This window comes from Mytilus californianus, unplaced genomic scaffold (genome assembly GCF_021869535.1).
Source record: "Mytilus californianus isolate M0D057914Y unplaced genomic scaffold, xbMytCali1.0.p SCAF_52, whole genome shotgun sequence".
Classification (NCBI taxonomy): Eukaryota; Metazoa; Mollusca; class Bivalvia; order Mytilida; family Mytilidae; genus Mytilus; species Mytilus californianus.
Genome location: NW_026262704.1, coordinates 942,280 through 961,100, shown reverse-complemented (window position 1 = coordinate 961,100; position 18,821 = coordinate 942,280). Strand labels below are relative to the sequence as shown.

The following is an 18,821-nucleotide window of genomic DNA, read 5'->3' as shown; positions in this document are numbered from 1 at the left end:
GTTTTAGAATCAACATCGTACTTACACCACTGGTTGAGTATACAGTACGTGCTTACTTATTTTGTTTGAATTTTAAAGTCAGCTGTAGTTGTATGTCTATGATGTATGTTCACAGAGTTTTAGCTACTGGACCCAAATTACTTACTATTGAGCAAGTTATATTAAAATTCTGTTTTACTTTAATGAAAATACTATCAAATACAAAAACTTTTTTGTTGGTGTCAGATTTATTTCTGCGTTTGTTTGTTTTTGTTTCAGTTGTGTGTTTGTATGTGTTTGATGTATGTTTACACAGTTTTTGGCAATTTGGTCCCAATTATGGTCACATTAAGAAATTATGGCACATTTACCTTTTATGTCTGTTTGGGATGCTCACCCAATTTTATCAATATAACGGAACTATGAACAACTGGAATACAACTGTATTGTTTAGCTAGTTTTAAAACCAGGTATAACCCACCATTTGTTTTAAAAAAAATGCCTGTACCTAGTCAGGAATATGACAGTTGTTTTCGTTTGGTGAAAATTATCGTTAAATGTGTCTTTGTCGATGTCAGCGTTGTAAATGGTACGGAGTTCGTATACATATACGCATTTAATTATAAAAGTATAAGTCTTATTTGTGCATATAATTAATGGACTGATTGATAGCTGACTGTTGTCACACTAAGCCGTACATAGAATCCACGAGTGTACATAGATAAGTGAAATAAGCTATGGTTCATCGATCACTGATCATTTACCGATCAGTCAAGTTTATGTCAAACAGTAATGCCTAAGATTGCATGTTCTTTACATCATTATATTATTATCTTTAAAGCCACCTTTAACTGTAGATATAATGATAGACAGAATTTAAAAAAATTTTCTTTCATTTCACAGTAACATTAAGAAACTGATACGTCGACGTGCCAACATGGTTTAGCCAGCTACAAAACCATATCTAATCAATCATTATCTACATAAGGAAATGACTGTACCAAGTCAGAAATATGACAGTTTTTTTCCATTCGTTTGATGTGTTTGAGCTTTAAATTTTGCAATTTGATAAGGATTAATCCGTTTTGAATTTTCCTTGGAGTTCTGGCATTTTACTTTTTAAACGAAAATAAGATGTTTTGATTTACAATAAAATTAAAGTTTTTTTTTATATCTGGCCATGAAATAAGGGCTAAACTGACGGTAGATATGTAACATGTACTTGTCTTTGTATAACTGGTTTGCTGTTTCATAGTAAAGTTGCCATGTACACAGGCACTTGTCTTTGAAAAAAAATTCCTATATACCTTAATATAACACATAATACTTAACTCGCATTTTTGAAAAATGACAGGCGGTCGCGAAATTCCATTATATTTCGATTTCTTGGTCTTCAACCTCACCAAAACTTGTTATGCCGTAAATCTAAATTGATTTATCTACACAATGTTGTGTATAACGCCTACCTTTGTTGTCAGAATCATTCGTAGAAGGACTCCCCAAGTATGTCAACCGTAATTATTTAGTCTACCAACAGCCGATTGGAAGTATAAGAATGGTAATTGAGAACAAATGATAGAAATTCCACAAATAGAATCATACCGCCGTGCAATTACAGATGTTTCTCTTTACCAAATGTTTCCAATATTTCGATTTATTTACTTTTAAATTCATAATTTATATGATCTTATATTAAACGAACCAACAATATTTTAAAACTGGTATGAATTTTACAATTCGATACGAAAAGGCCGTTAATATTATGCAATACTAGTGAATACGAGATTTTACTCATCTCGGTTTCCGTATCATACTAACTAGACTCCCTAAAAATAGTTTTTATGAGCTATAGCTGTTATTAGTTTCCCAGGTAGTATAACCTTGCATTGCTAATGACTTAGTGACATGAAACAATGGTAGAATGTATTTGTTCAACAAAGCAACAAAGGTCCGAATATCATTTCTGAAATATTATCAGGAAAACGCATCATTTAAATACTAGGAATCGCTTTTATATATATATATTTGTTTTGTTTGTTTATTTATTGTAATATAACTCTTCCTTGGGAACTAAAATTATGTTTAAATAACCTCAGTAATAACATTTAGAAAACAGTACGCTGGATTGTCTTAGAAGCAGGCAAGTACATTGAAAAAATGTTTTTCTACATTCACTGAGTTAATAATAAAATTTTAATGAAAATATCTATTCAACATGATTGTAGCTTTGACTATGTATCGTTTAACTAATTATACTGTTAGCGTGTCGTTTGCCATGTCAGAAATTTCTCGGATAGCCGAATCGCAAATTCAATAAGGAAAAGTGAACAGAAAAGAAGAAACAGTTTTATGACAAATCATGAAATATTTAAGACTGATAACTCTGCACGCCTGTCGCACGTTTCGTTTACACAAGACTCATCAGTTGCACTCGATACAAGACAGTTGGAAGGCTTAATCAATACGGATGTCGGAGAACTTAGAATTATTGTGAAGTTTAATGAAGAGTAAGTTTACCAAAATGACGTATCAATGATGTTTAAAGGCAGTACATGTTGAAATACTTTAAATAACTAGCGACATACAATTGACCATTTCACTATTTAATTGTATTTGTAAACTATTCCTGATTGTTAAGAGGATAAGTTTGAATTTACAAGAAATTAAATTTCTGATGAACTATAGATATTAATAATTTTTCAAGTTTTTCTTAAGATTGGATTTAACACATTTTTTCAACACGTTTACGTAACAAGTTGATTTGAATATGGAAAATCATGTGGGGAAACTAAAATGAAAACAAATTGTCGATTTTCCATCATAACATTCATAATAAATTTCGATATTAATGCAATGTAATGCAATATGTATTGCGAGTTTTATCTTCATATAGAAATGTAGATGTGGTATGATTGCCAATGAGACAATGCATTTTTTAAAAATCATAAACTTTTCATCGCAAAAACCATGTATTATATATCAATGTAGATAATACCACGACGTGTAAAAAGTTTCCATTTTTCTCGTATATATGCCATTGATTTCATCTCTAAATACAACATGTACAATGTTAATTCTAAACATTTTATATAACTAACGTAATCGATGTTATTCTTTCGTGTATTTAAAACTTATCAAAGAAACACGGTTTATAATTAGTTGATAGAAAGTTAGTTGATATGAGTGTACGTTTCATTCATGTCAATTCCGTTATCAAAAAAAATGAAACCGATTTAAATCAGCATAATAAAAGGTAATTTGAATATTTTTTAAAATACCAAGTATATGTAACCGGAATAGATATACATTGTAATAATGCATTTAATAACAATAAAAAAGTTACTGCCTTCAGTTTATTCATACATTTTATCATATTTTTTTTTTGTATTATCGACTTCCTATTAGTTTCAACAAAGAATGCTTTTTCGTTTAAAACGTGCCAGTCGCTGAGAAACTTCTACTTTGCATGGTTACCATACTGATAAGTGTTTGTTTTAAATAAGATTTACAGTGACACCATAGACAACCATATAATAAGCTACATCTAAGCCTATGGTCTCGTGTTTATTATTTTAAATCCGTGATGTCAAGTTTCTTAGATTCCTCGATCTCCAATATGCAGTTAGATACAGGTACGAAATTTTATCGGGCCTCGTCGAAATTGAAGATAAGTTCTAGAGACAATTTGAACGTAAAGGTATCGGCGGTACTGCGATGAAATCCCCTCTTAAAGTGTTCAAAGTCACAGCTTTGCCCGCTTTGCCTCTGACAAAACAAAGTTTTTAGAAAGGATTCAGCCAATGTGTTGGTGATATATAATTATTAACCAGCGTCATTAAGTTGGCGGAGATTCTTGTGTTTGACAAGTTCAAGGGCTGTTGAAAGGATAATAACTTTGTTCACTGTATAATCTGCAACTCCTATGCGTTCTATGTGGGCATTTACGTCTTTATTTATACCCCAACGAAACGAAGGTCTACCAGGCTTCAACTCATTGGCTATGATGTGTTTTGTTTCTTTTGTTTGGGCGAAATATTTCGTTTTGTAGCTCGGACAGTTCTTTCTTTTATGTCTAGTCGGGGGGGGGGGGGGGGGGGGGGGAGGGGGTCTTTCCCTAATTACAGGGAGCGGGGACGTATCCGTACTGTGTAACGCACCTGACAATTCTAGTACAGGTTTCTGGAGTATAGTGGTTGTTGTTTACTTTTCTCCTTGAGTACCGTTGTGTGCAGAGGGGCGACAAGTGAGTTGACAGTTTCAGCATGGGCGGCTTCAAACTTTTAAGCGGAATACAAGTACGTCGTCAGGAGAAACTTTCTGTCTTCCTTTGTGTAAAACTTGCGCCCTACTGAGTTATTAATATTTTCTTTTGAGTGTCGCCGGTTTTGTTCCGAGTGACCCTATATCGCCAAAATACGTGCAAGCAATCATTTTTGAATTTACAGAATGCAAATTAGTTTTTAAACCTTTATGGATAATTTATAGGCAATTGAATTCACATTTATTTCCGGGAGTCATATTATCTGCCATGGAGGCAGAAATCCAGAAACAAGAAGAAGTAGAACCAGCCTTTGACTATAAGGTGATTATATTTGTTATTTAATAGTTTTAAAACAAGCAATATAGTAAAACATAGACAAAAAAAAGGTTTAAAATGAACTTGATACAGATATACAAAACAATGTATATACAACACGCTATTTTTGCTATTCACATGAGGCAAAACACAGATAACGTTCGTAACCCCCCCCCCCCCCCCAAAAAAAAAAACCTCGGTGTTAGAAAATAGCTTGTCTTGCACGTATATATAGTGGGGAGTTATTTTCATTCAATTCAAGTAAATTATCGGCTTATTGGTTTTAAAAAGCAAATTCGGTCTTCAGTAATAGCTTACATTTCAGCATATACGCCAATGACACATTTTAACATATACGCCAATCACACTTACAAAAGAGGCAATACTAAAGAATCATAGGTCTGATCTATGTTCCTTTGGCATTTTAACAACTGACGCAGAACTTGATCTTCCTTTACTTTAACAGATTAAAAAATACAAAAAAGTCCTTACGAATAATGTTATATTGCTGGATCTGCAAAGTGCTCTACACACTCTCTTTCCAAACTATTAACATCAATTCTATCAGAAGTCAAAGCCGTGCAGCAGAATCATCGTGAAACTAGACTATAAGGTCGGTATAAAGCAGATATGGATATTAAAACTTTTGAAAGATATGTATATACAAGGTAAATCTCTTTTCTCTTGCAATAGCATAAACACATTTGAATCCTTTAAACTAATATACAGATGGTCTTGAGTAAAAGATTATATGTGCTAAAATTGTGTATCTTTTCATTTATTTAACGGTTTCTCGTGTATTTGTCTTCATCTATCATGTTTCTTTTCGTCGTTTGACTTTTGACGTGACTCTTTAATTATTAGTGTTGTCAAATTGAACATTTATACCCAACTGATTACTCAAAAATCTTTCGACTGATTAACCGGTTAACCGGTATGAAAGGTAATGTTCAAAGAAAATGTATTCTAAGGGTGACTTGGGTAAAGAAATATGGCCACTTTTGGTCTTCTGCCCGACCTGCAGTAAAACACTTGCCAAATGAGGCGTCCTTTTGTTAAATGTCTGAATTCGCAAAAATAAAATAACAAAAATATCGAACTCCGAGGACCATGTCTGGTCTGAATGTGGACACTAAATCCCATGTCTCATGTAAAAAAAGTGTCGTGCTCTTTGCATGTTAATATGCTTTGCAGCAACTCTTTGAGAGGTCCGTAGGTGACCTGTTGCAAGGACTAATTTATGACACTATTAAAAATATATATTTTCTCATTTTCCAGTAACATTCGAAATGTACGAGCCTCCTTGCAGTTGAACCCTACTGTAAGACCTGCTTATTGAATTAATGGTTAATTTGTTCTCATCCTTAACATGCATGAAATATTTTCCACTAGACTGTACGCAACTATCAATCAACCAACCATTAAAAGAAATGTATGCTATTATTTATCATAGTGTATGGTTATATAAGATGATGTATTGAAATTATCGTCCACACCTTTTCTTAAAACATTCTGAACATACTTTCTGGATTAATTGTATTTTGAATATACTGTCTCGTTTAACATTAGGCCAAATGAGTGTAACATTTTAGAATAAAAAACCTGATTCTACCTTTAAACTCAAGTTCCTTAGAATTTAATTATCATAAATAATCATGATAATGAATACAGAATAAGATTGCAAACAAATATAAACCTGAATTAGTAGGAACGTATTATGTTATGCCGTAGTTAGTTCGTGCTTCTTCCGTCAATCAACACTTCAGTGGCATAGATGAGTAGATTGAAAAGTGGACTGGTCCAAACTTCAGAAAGTGACGAGCAGATTTGTCTTGATGGAGGAAGCCGGGAGTGCTTGGAGAGAACCACCGACCTTCGGTAGGAACAATGACAACTAATCAGTTAAGATTGGATTCTAGCGCACTACTTAGACCACTTGGACACCAAGCCATCCCCCCTCCCCCCCCCCCCCCCCCCCCCCCCCCCCCCCCCCCCCCCTCACCTCAGAAAACAAAACAAAACAATCAGAGCACTAATAACTTTTTTTAAAGTCGATGAGATATACTTTTTTGGGCTTTATTTGAAAGAGTACACAAAGCACTGTCATTCTTTAAACCTTCATGAAGAAATTACTAACAGATATTTTTTAGTATTGAAAACGTTTTTCATGCTTATGTATCTTTTTTGGCGGATGTGCCTGTGTCTCTACTTTCAAGCGACATAATTTCGCGATTTAAAGATATTAATACACAAATACATGTAGGGGTTCTATTTATATTACAAGACCTGTCCTGTTTTTTAGTCATCATAATCATTCGTTGCCATGACACATTTTATTGGATTTAAATGATCACTATTTTATTTCCAAAGATTACCAGGTGAAATAACATCCGATAAAATATTTGTCAAAAAATTTGAAATAAGCAAGTACAAACACTTATCTCTAACCTATTAATAAACACTAGAACACACGCAATTAATCATTGGTAACTTCAATTATTTGGAAAACAAAAGGGCCTGTAATGGTGTAATTTTTAAACAACACCATTATCATATATAAGTTATATATAAAGTTGAATTCTAATATTTGTCGTTTTTACGTCATGCCGGTTAACAAATTGGACATCGTTATTTTAGCAGTATATATTCATAGCCATTGCTCGAAAGTTGGTAAACATATTGGAATTTCAATATTGAAGAACCTAAAGTTCGTTTGCTTTCTTCTTACTTACTTTCGCTACATGCTTTGCAATCATTTGATTGTATTTACATATGATATTACAAATAGTGTACCCTATAATACATTTGTTAACATCTACTTCATGAAGTACATCTTTTTTTGTGAAGAGCGTCGTTAAAAAAGTACGACATTTTGTCATTACCATACTATCAGAACTAGTTTCTATAGTTACTGAACATGCTGAATGGATGTATTTGTTTGATATGATGTGTATTGACAATCAGACATTTTGAGATATACATTTCACCATACAAAGATGAAGTTTTTATGTACGCAAAATTATAATTGCCATTTCAAAACTGATGATAGTTCAGATATATATTGATTATTGCAGGTCAAATCAGAGTCCACAATGTCACAAGAAGATAAGGCAAAACAGAAAAAAAGAGGTCGGAGAGAAAGGTGTTTATTTATTTTTTATAATTTCAAGGATGATCGCAGAAAGGGGAAAATCTAAGTTTTAAAATATAAACAGGATAAAGAGGAAAAAGGCAGTAGATACAAAAGTAATATTAAAAATTCAATAAAAAACAACAAATAAAGCATGATAAAAAAAACTCCTTTAAAAAACTTCAAAAAGATATTAACAAATATAATGCCTACGCATGTTAATATATGCACAGAGCATGACATGAAGAATTATTCTTAAACGAAATATTTATTACAATTCAGGTATTTTGATAATTCTAGGTCTATCCGGAAAATCAGACGCCTCTAAAACATGCTGAAAACGGAACAAACGAATCTAGCTCGAAGGTAAATTTAAAAAATAGAAATATATCGATGTTTATATCTCATAATTTGATTTAAAAGAAAAATCAGAATAACAAATAAAAACTGAGAAAAGGGTCGAGTGATAGGGTCAGCGTCCCCTTTAAATGCATCATACAAAATCTTCTTTTTATATATCTTATGTCATGTACTTTTTACAATAATAAGCAAAAAGGGATTAACCTCTGTAGAGAAGTATATTTATGAATAACAAAGAAAAAAATGATGACTTAAAGTAAAAAGGTCAATGAAAATAGAATAATAAAAAAAAAAAACTGAAACAATTAAATTATTGTTTAACTAGTTTTAGCGGTAACTGATATTGACAACTTCTCAATAAAAGGTAGAAGAAAATTTCAAATCGAGAATTTGAAACGAGTTAACTACAAACAGATTATACAAATTTTCATAGCGAACGTCACATTTTTTTTTTAGAAAAACTCTCGGAAAAGTATTAAGAGCAAAATATGAAACGCGCAGAAGGATATAAACCATATCGTCTGAATTTGCTTGTTCGTGGGTTGACGGGTGAAACATGTCAAGCAGGATCTGTATACCCTTCCGGAGCCCCTGAGATCACCCCCACGTTTGTAGGGTTTCGTGTTGCACAGTCTTTAGTGTTAAATGTCTTGTTTTGTGTACGGTTGTTTGTCCGATTGTCTTTTTAATTTTTTTTAGACATGGCGTTGTAAGTTTGTTTTCGACTTTTATGTTTGAATTTCCCTTTGGTATCTTTTGCCTCTCTCGTTAAATTCGCGGATTTTAGTTTTCTGAAAAAATCGAGTGAAGCATTTGAAGCCATCAGAAACGAAGGATTCTTGAAAATAATCAAATGTTGTTTTATAATGATTTGTGGGATATTGCAAAATAAGGTGTTTATTTTCATTTAGTTGTTCGTCTTTCATTACTGACAACAATCATCTAATTTTTAATAGAATAATCACTTCCAGAAATAAGCTGATTCAACTATGCTTACAAATTGACTCGATTGAAGGAAGTTGCAAAATAAACGTTTTAAATGTGACATTTCACATTCAGATATATTGAGGATGTTCTTTCCATTAACAATCCAAACTTTTTTTATTTGGTTCCATTAATATATTTTCCAGAACTAGAGATTACAACAAACAACAGACACGGCTTCCTCCGCCTCAATTTTAGACTTATACCTCGAATTTGACATAAGCAGTCTTGTCAATACCAGAATCTATGACAAGCGAGAATTTTGAAGTTTTCACCACCTTAGCAGCAATATAACAACTTTTTGTCCTTGTATATTTTTAACCTTTACTGTTTTGTCCATTTTTGATTATATACATATGACGTGGCTCGGTACCTATACATCCCGCTATTGTGTTATTGTGCTATAGTCAATTTTGAATTCTTGTCTTTCATTTTTGTTTATGTTCTTTGTCTATATGCCATTTTGTGTTTCTTGTTGAAACAGTTATTTGTTTTTATAGTGATTAAGATTGTATTACAATGTTGACTGATGTACCCCAATTTTTGACATTTTTACCTACTATGTCTGTTTGTTTTACTCACACATTGTTGTCATTATAATGGAATTCAGTGCAACTGTCATACAAGTGAGAGGTTAAGCTAGTTATAAAACCAGGTTTTAATCCGCCATTTTCTTCATGAGGAAATGCCTCTACCAAGTCAGGAATATGAGAGTTGTTTTCCATTCGTTAGTCTGATATTTGTTTAAGCTTTTGATGTTGCCATTTTATAAAGGATTTTCCGTTTTAAAATTCCCTTGGTATTCGGTATTTTTGTTATCTTACTTTTTCCCATGATGTACAAGGCCAAAATTTTAAAAATACATAGTACAAATAAAATATTTGTTCGTTAGTTTGTTTTCGAGGTAGAACTCATAAAAATCGTTAAAAAAGAAAACGCGATGTCGTTTTGATCTAACCTGTATGGTATTTTCCCTGCTGTGCAACAGTGTTGAGGTCGATCGCATATTTTCTACATAACATGAAACAACTTCATTAGCTTCCAACTAAAAATAAAAATAAAAAAAATACCTAACTCCGAGGAAAATTCTAAACGGAAAGTCCCTAAGCAAATGGAAAAATCAAAAGCTCAAACACATCAAACGAATGGATAACAACTGTCATATTCCTGACTTGGTACAGGCATTTTCTTATGTAGAAAATGGTGGAAAATGGTGTATTAAACCTGGTTTTATAGCTAGCTAAACCTCTCACTTGTATGACAGTCTAAACTTTGATAAAAATCTAATTGATAAATGTTTAGTTTAATTGTATAGTCGTTGGTCAAAATGAATGTCGACTAATACAAATATTTTGTTTTCATTTTAGCCGGAGGAGAATAATAAAAACGACCTTCCAAACTCTAACCGATTCACAGAGAGCAAGAATTTCATACAAAGCATAGCAGACGTGTCGCTTATGATGGCAAATATTTCACAGTTGAGGGCAAATTTGGGTTGTGGCGACAGCAATTCATTTTATATTCATCTACTTACACTAGTTATTCTTTCACTGGTGTCACACATATTTTTTGTTTTCTTCACTGTGATTAGATCGCATTTTAGATACAAACACCGTATTGCAGTGAAAAGAGCAAAAGAGGGTGTTAAAAAAGACGATTCAATAAGGTATTGCTGTTGTCTTACTGAAAAGTATATCCGTAATGAATACAACGATAGCGATTTGTGTCAGTGTCCACATTGTTATGCAGATCTTTACCTGAATTATATCTGTAATATTCTTGTTTTCATAACAATTTGTGCTAACATTGGTATAACAGGAATTGGAATTACTGGAGAATGTTAGCCTTTTGATTAAGTGCCAGTTTTTGTAAGAATCAGGCAATTTAGAAAAATTTCAAAACATGGCTGAAAAAAACCCACCGAGCAATCTATCCTATTTTGAAGTTACTCTCATCCTGAGTTAGAAATGGTAGGTCTTTGTTTCTGCTGTTCTGGTAATTCGAGAAATCTCTAGATAACTTTTGGTTAGAATGATAGCAAATTACAGTTATCTCCCTTTAATTGTTAATTTCTAGTGCATTTCAACCAAATTATATCTTGAGTTACCAGAACAGGAAGAGGAAACGAATGTTATATTCGTGCACCATGATACAATTTGAACATACATTAATGTCAACTTGAGTGGGGTTTTTTTTGTCATGTTTTCACCACTGCCTGATTCTTAGGCAGATTGGCACTTAAGAGTTTATGTATATGCAATGTTGGGAATTGAAATATTTGATATGACTTGTTTGGCTACAAACCAATGAAATACTTAAATATTAATTTATGTTTCATCCTTATATAAACATGTATAATACAAAAGTACACAAAACACAACAATACATAAATTAATTATATTGTATACCCATTGAATTAAAAGAAATCCCCCTTCAAAAATTTCGAGACATGAATACACTAAAAGTCAAAATGAACAGAATAGAAGGAAACTACGCAAAACTTTATATCCAAAAAGCAAAACCGCGAGCTTAAAAAACATATACACCTAGTAACAATGGCAGCTGTCCATAATACAATAAAAACGAAATAATAATAAATTGCACTCTTTTCTAAATCTGAGTCAGAGTGTGTAGGATAATTCAAATGAAAAGAAACACAGATTACAATCTCATTAGGTATTTTATGGAAAATTTAATGAAGTGAATGACTCATGAATAATTAAAAATGCAAAATGCATAATGACTTGGGTAAATATTGGAAAGCTCATAGTTTGTCAGGCTCACTTCTAACGAAAGATGAATAATTCAAATTAGAAAATGATCCATGGTACACAATGATTATGAACTTAAAATTCTTTAAGGATTCAATGTATTCAAGTGACATGCTTTTGAGGGGAGCTCCGGGTGTAATGTTCTAAATGATGCTTGAACGAGAAAGGAAAAAAACATGTGAATACCGGTTACAATTCAACCCTATAACTTTCTGTTACCCGCAGGAACGTGATTTAGTGTATGTATTTAAGTATACTTTTGATATTTCATGTAACTTCAAAAATAAACTTCGAATAGTTTTTAATCGTGTTAGAATGTATGTCCTCCCATTTTTTATCTATTAATCGTTGGATCTAACCGATAATGATGAATGTGGATCTGGAAATTAAATAATCATACATCAATTTGATTTTGTAACAATTATATGTAAATTTATCTGAGGTAAACATATTTAAAATTGAAAAAAAAAAACATTTGATAAAGTTAATTTGCTATCTAAACTTGATTTGTTTTGCCGGCTATTGATATATTTGTTTAATTTTTTGACATTTTGGATTAGTTTACTAATGGATTGAGTCTGACATTTGTTGTATTAACACATATAAAATGAGAAAAATAGTCTGAGTGAAATCACGCTTTTCTTTTTTATGGAAATTTTGTCAAGCGATTATCACAGTATTGATATTTTTGTTTGATTTTGAAACAACTACACCAAATGGAATTGAATTAATTTATCATTTAAAACTGCCAGTAATAAAAACATCTAACAATCAATTTTCGACAAACAAAACAATCTTAAAAAAAACACATTTAAAAAATTAAATGCACTATAATTTGTCATTCGAGTCTATCACGTACTCTGACGTTTATACCTTAACGAATGTATTTAAATATCAATTGTATCAATATAAAATAAAAACAGTTAACAGTAAATTGATAAACGCACCGTTTCCCCCATTTATAAAGCAGCTAAATAAATGTTTGTATCCTCTCAATGAACAATTTACCTATTTTGTGTTTTTGGTTATTACATGGAGAACCTAAATAGAAAGGTGGATACCATGGACAGCTTCAATCATTTGCAGGATAAGATGAACTTATGGCTAAACATAATTGGATGTATTGATAAATTTCTGATAGTATTTTCTACCATTTAAGGACAATTTGTACAACTTTTAGAATGAGTAGATATTATTTTGAAAAACATATAATATAGTGACAAACCTTAAACAGCAAAGAAACTTTCCAAAATATTAATTTAGTGATAGAAATTAATAATTACCTCCATATAGTGGTAATTTCCCTAACCAATAAAAGATGACAGCCATAGTTGCCAATGCTTTAAAAATTGTATGACGATCCATCAAGATTCTTAAAAGCCTCTATTTGTATCATTTTACTGTTTTTGATTTTTGCCCATTTCTTTTTTCAACTTATGGGTTTGATTGCCCCTTGTCCTCTCGTTCTTTAAGAATTAGATGTTCACAAATCTGACTAATGCAATCAGCTATATTGTCTTCAAGCTTCGTTCTCAGCTGGCACTCTTTCATAGGTGTCAGACAAGGTACAATGTATGAATCTGACCTAACTGCATCATTGTACGATATTTCAATGGGATGTATTCGATTAACATCGTCTCGAATCTTTTATCATTAAAATGTCATCAAATATTCAACGAAACGTTAAATTTAAGCATTACGGTAGTTTAATTTCAATCCTTTGAATGCGCATCATTACAGCAAAATGTATACCGTCTATGATATTATCCTGAGATATTCATGAATGAAGTATGCCCTTTTTAAAATAAAATAATATGTCGGCAAGATGAGGTACACAGATGGTTGAAAACAATTCCTCAAAACGTACACAATATTTCAATAATTCAAAACCAAACCAAGTGTCATACAACCTTTCATTTGATATAGAGTGTTTTCGGGTAAAAAGGAAAAAGGATGTCAGTGCCTCTTACATGAATAAGATGGGACTTCAGTCAACAATGATACATATAGTCTTGTGTTAAGAGAAGAAAACTTAGCTTACAGTTACAGGAGCAGAAGAAATACCTGGCCTAGCTCCCGTTAAAGTTCGTGATTGTTCGTTCCTTTTTCTTGCTTATGAGATTCGAACGTTGCTTGATTATTGATGTCTCTTATTTTCTACATATTTTTTCAAACCACCAAGTGATATAATAGTTACATAGAAACTTTAATCGTTTATTGGTCATAGGAAAACAAATACATTTTGTTGATAAAGTTATAGTGGTTACTATCACCAACACAAAGTAACGATAAGAAATAATTATTACTAGTTCCGAGGTCAATTATCGAAATGTATTTCCGGACAGGGATTAGGTTTTATACAGGAACTGCAAGTAACACTGATATCATTTTAATGCCCAACCTACGATAGTAGAGGGGCATTATGTTTTTCAGTATGTGCGTCCGTTTGTCCGTCCGTTCGTCCGTCTGTCCGTCCGTCCGTCCGTCTGTCCCACTTCAGGTTAAAGTTTTTGGTCAAGGTAGTTTTTGATGAAGTTGAAGTTCAATCAACTTGAAACTTAATACACATGTTCCCTATGATATGCTCTTTCTTATTTTAATGCCAAATTAGAGTTTTGACCCCAATTTCACGGTCCACTGAACATAGAAAATGATAGTGCGAGTGGGGCATCCGTGTACTATTGACACATTCTTGTTTATTGTTACCTGTAGTTATTTTTACGCGCAAAATATATTAAGGCAACGTTTGTGTTGTTTCGCTCGAGAAAAAGTTTATCAAAAATAAAAAAGATATTTGATTAGGAATTTTTATATTATAGTGTACTCCATATATGATAGAAAATTCTTTAAAAAATTGCCAAATTCATACTTCAGATAAGTTATTGATTAGCATGAACTACAATTAAAATCACTTTTATTTCTTACTGTTACTTTTTATACGGAAAACTGATTTGCGTTTATACTAATTTGCACAATAAAATTACAAACAAATTCCTTTTAGAAGTTGTCTTTAGGTTGCAATTCTGTAAAGATAGACAATGCAATTTCCCATAGGAACTCCCCTTGCGGCTAAAACTGTGACACTTTTACTATGAAGTTTCGTGAAAAATAATATCCCAGAACGGAAAGTTTATATGCACTACTATTTTATTCAAAGGTCAAAATATAGGGCTGTGCGGCATATTTTCAACATTTATATGCCCTGAACTTCTATGAGTTTAACCTTATACTAAAATGCTATACAACCCTTACCTTCATATTTGGACCTCCTTAGAATTAAAATTTAGGCGCTACCATGTTTTTCTGTACTGGTTACATTCCCAAGTGATGTCTCTATGAGATGAAACACAGAGATCATAAATGGGAACCAGTACATTATCAAATTAACATATCTATGAATATTATATATCTCCCCAAAAGAGGCGTGGTTTGAGAAACAGCTGTATTTACAAAGTGCAACCTATACAAACATTTATTCAAATAGAAAACCTTCTAAATACACTTTTTCTCACAACAATACTTATTTATCAGAATTATAGCCTTAAGGAAATCACTGCATATACTCTAAGTTTCCTTTTACAGTACATTTTATACCCGTACCCCTGTTTCAGTTTTTTAAAGAATTTGAAAACAAGACTTTAATTATTGCCAGCTTACCCTATGTGCATGTTTTCTGACATGAAATATCTAAAATCATGTTTTAAACTATTCTGATAACAAATTGAAAGCATTTTAGAATACTATAAATGTATTGTTTAGTAGTTAATCATTCCAACATTCAAGATTATACAAAGTATCCAATCCTGCCTGTGTCTCCAGTCCACATCCTACTGTATGCCTATTTGTCAATGAAAGTTCACAATTTCTGTCTCAAATGGTCAGTTAAGAATTCTTGTCACAACAGTATCACTCTAACCATATAACTAACATAAGTTAGTTAATGTATGAACTAGAAGTGTCTAAACAAAGCCATATTTGCAAAATTGTATTTAAGAAGATATCAGTCTGGTGCATAAATTCAATAAAAGCTTGATAGAAATGACTGCTTACATCTTATTTTTGCATTACTTTCCAGCACAGTTATTGTTTTGTTTACAAAAGACCTTGAAAATAATAAAAGCATAGCATTTACAAGTTAAATTATCTGTTTTATGACCCAGGGTAGGCATTTTTTTCTGTTTTTTGCCCCCTTGGGCCTCACATTTCCTAAATATTTTCCCTGTTTTTAGCAAGGTGGAATATTTAGTATATATTTAGGATAGAACACACTATTGTAAGTTTTATTGAGGTCTTTTTGTAATTCTAGCTTGTACTTTTTCATGCCGCGGTCACAAAAAAACACATTTAGGTGTTACGGCTTACTTTTGGGTTATCGACAGGACAAAAAATAACCCAACAAAATTATTTAGGAAGGATCAATGAGTTGCAAGGACTTCGAAGAGTAAATATAAACACTTCTAAACAATTTAAATTACAAATAGGCATATATTATGAATTTATTTCGAATTCAGGGCCTAAAGTAAACCATGCATACTGTAAACTGTGAATTTATGCTGAGTCATCAAAGTTAAGGCTCAGGATTTTCTCAATCTTCATGAAATATTTATAAAACTTCATATTTGAGTTAAATTCTTTAAAATCTCTGCGATAAACCAGATTTTGTGAAATTCTGTATGTTCTATTTTTTAACCCTATATAGGTTGCAATTCTGTAAATATAGACAATGCAATTTCCCATAGGAACTCCCCTTGCGGCTAAAACTGTGACACTTTTACTATGAAGTTTCGTGAAAAATAATATCCCAGAACGGAAAGTTTATATGCACTACTATTTTATTCAAAGGTCAAAATATAGGGCTGTGCGGCATATTTTCAACATTTATATGCCCTGAACTTCTATGAGTTTAAACTTATACTAAAATGCTATACAACCCTTACCTTCATATTTGGACCTCCTAAGAATTAAAATTTAGGCGCTACCATTATTTTCTGTACTGGTTACATTCCCAAGTGATATCTCTATGAGATAAAACACAGAGATCATAAATGGGAACCAGTACATTATCAAATTAACATATATATGAATATTATATATCTCCCCAAAAGAGGCGTGGTTTGAGAAACAGCTGTATTTACAAAGTGCAACCTTTAAACGAAGAAACGCGTTGCTGTTGCAAAGCAATATTTGTGTTCCTATACCTAATGTGAACGTCGGTAAAAATAACGATGACTATAAGATATCACATAAGAATGAAAAAAAAAAAAAAAAAACATTTATGGAACAAAATTTTCCAACATTGCAATATTTATGCCTCAGAGGGCAAACATAACACATTTTTGAACCGTTGCTAGGCAACAATTTTGTTGCTTGGTTGTTGCTAAGTATTTAGTAAATTGAACTGTAAAAAATGACTATTTATACCTAACTTCCAGTTATTCTTAAACAAACAATTCTCATAGAGATAAACAATAAGTGTATGACTCCGGCCCTTCTCTGAGTACGAATATAAACATGATAAATAAGACTGAAAAAATACGAGAGCGATCTCAAAATATTTAGAAATAATATATACGGTATGTACTTTTATTAATTTTTGTATTCATGAATTTTCGGCTATTAACCAATATTATAACAAACTTCAACTGGCTGTTATGAATGCCTCATAAATGTTCCGACAACGCTGTAGTATTTAAGTTCAATGGAGACTCTTATGTAATTTATCTGTTGAGTTCTTTCTCTTTTCATTCGGGTGATCTATTGTCTAGTTTAAGGTGTTACAAACCTAATAACGGATTAGATATATGTTTTAACCGAGTAAATATATTTTGACGAATCTTTTGAATAATCGAAGAAATGTATTCACTTTTTAACCATATGCTTTGAACACGGTGCCTTTACTTCTGAACAGATTGTGTATTGTCAGATATATATATATATATATGGGGGGGGGGGGGGGGGGGGGATGGGGTGGGGATGAGCACATCGTAAATTACACTAAATTTAATATAAAAAAATCAGCTACAATATTTTGACCTTTTTACGGCAAAATTATTAACTGGAGTATATTGTTTTAACTCAAGCCCTCTCTAATACCTTCCCCAAATACCAACACACCCGCTCGCCTTCTAATGGTTAACCTAATTCACTTGATAGATTATCGTTAGGATATAGGAACTCTCGTGGCTAATTTATTTCGTACCGCGTGAGCTTTTCTTTAATTTGTGTCAGTCTGTCCTTGTATCGTCTTCTACTCAGTGTTACCAATTTCTTCTGAAATTGTTTTGCAAAGCTATTTATGTTCATCTTTGATCAGGCAAACACATTCTTTTCAAAATCCTCTTGGACACCCCTTTCCCCGACAGAAACTCAAAGGTCTTCCTTTTAGTCAAATCCTTATGTAGCATAATTATTCAGATTTGCGACAATATTATTTTGAGATCGTCCCTATTGTTTACATGTACCTGTATGATAAGAAGTCTTATTCGTACTCGGATTTCAAGTCCGACTATTTGCCAATTTGTACAGAAAAGGCAGTTCATAAGTGATAATTTAGTTATTTACTAAAAACCGTTTTTAGGCAACCTTCCTTTCATCGGAACATAAAGAAATCATTGTTATCTCCAGCTTCTATACAAATGCTATCAATGATTTGAGTATACACTTACTTGGGAAGGTCACAAAAAACACCCCTTATTATACCTTCTCAGTTCTAGTTAAAACACCAATGTTAACCATGGGTCTCCACTCTCTGATTCCTTGACTTTAAACTATTTAATCCTAAATAATTATATGCAGGGTTCACAATAAGTGATTATTTGCATGTTTAACCAAATTAATCATTGTTTTCTCCAGCTTCTACACAAAGGCTATCAATGATATGAGTATACACATACTTGGGGAAGGGGCCGTGCTTATCTGCATGTGCAAAATTCTATTTGTACATGAGGCATCATTACTTTATACTTTCCTAAAGTGGTATCCACGATAAGTAACTAAACTTCTACAGTACTGCAGTTGATTT

The 18,821-nt window shown here is 32.2% G+C and overlaps 1 long non-coding RNA gene across 1 annotated transcript; it reads left to right on the top strand.

Moving 5' to 3' along the window:
* The first annotated feature begins 4,462 nt into the window (after positions 1-4,462).
* LOC127703846 (uncharacterized) lies at positions 4,463-11,673 on the top strand. The gene is made up of 4 exons (XR_007983081.1): positions 4,463-4,561; positions 7,630-7,697; positions 7,986-8,051; positions 10,397-11,673. It is a non-coding gene; the product is annotated as an uncharacterized LOC127703846 (long non-coding RNA).
* The last annotated feature ends 7,148 nt before the right edge of the window (positions 11,674-18,821 follow it).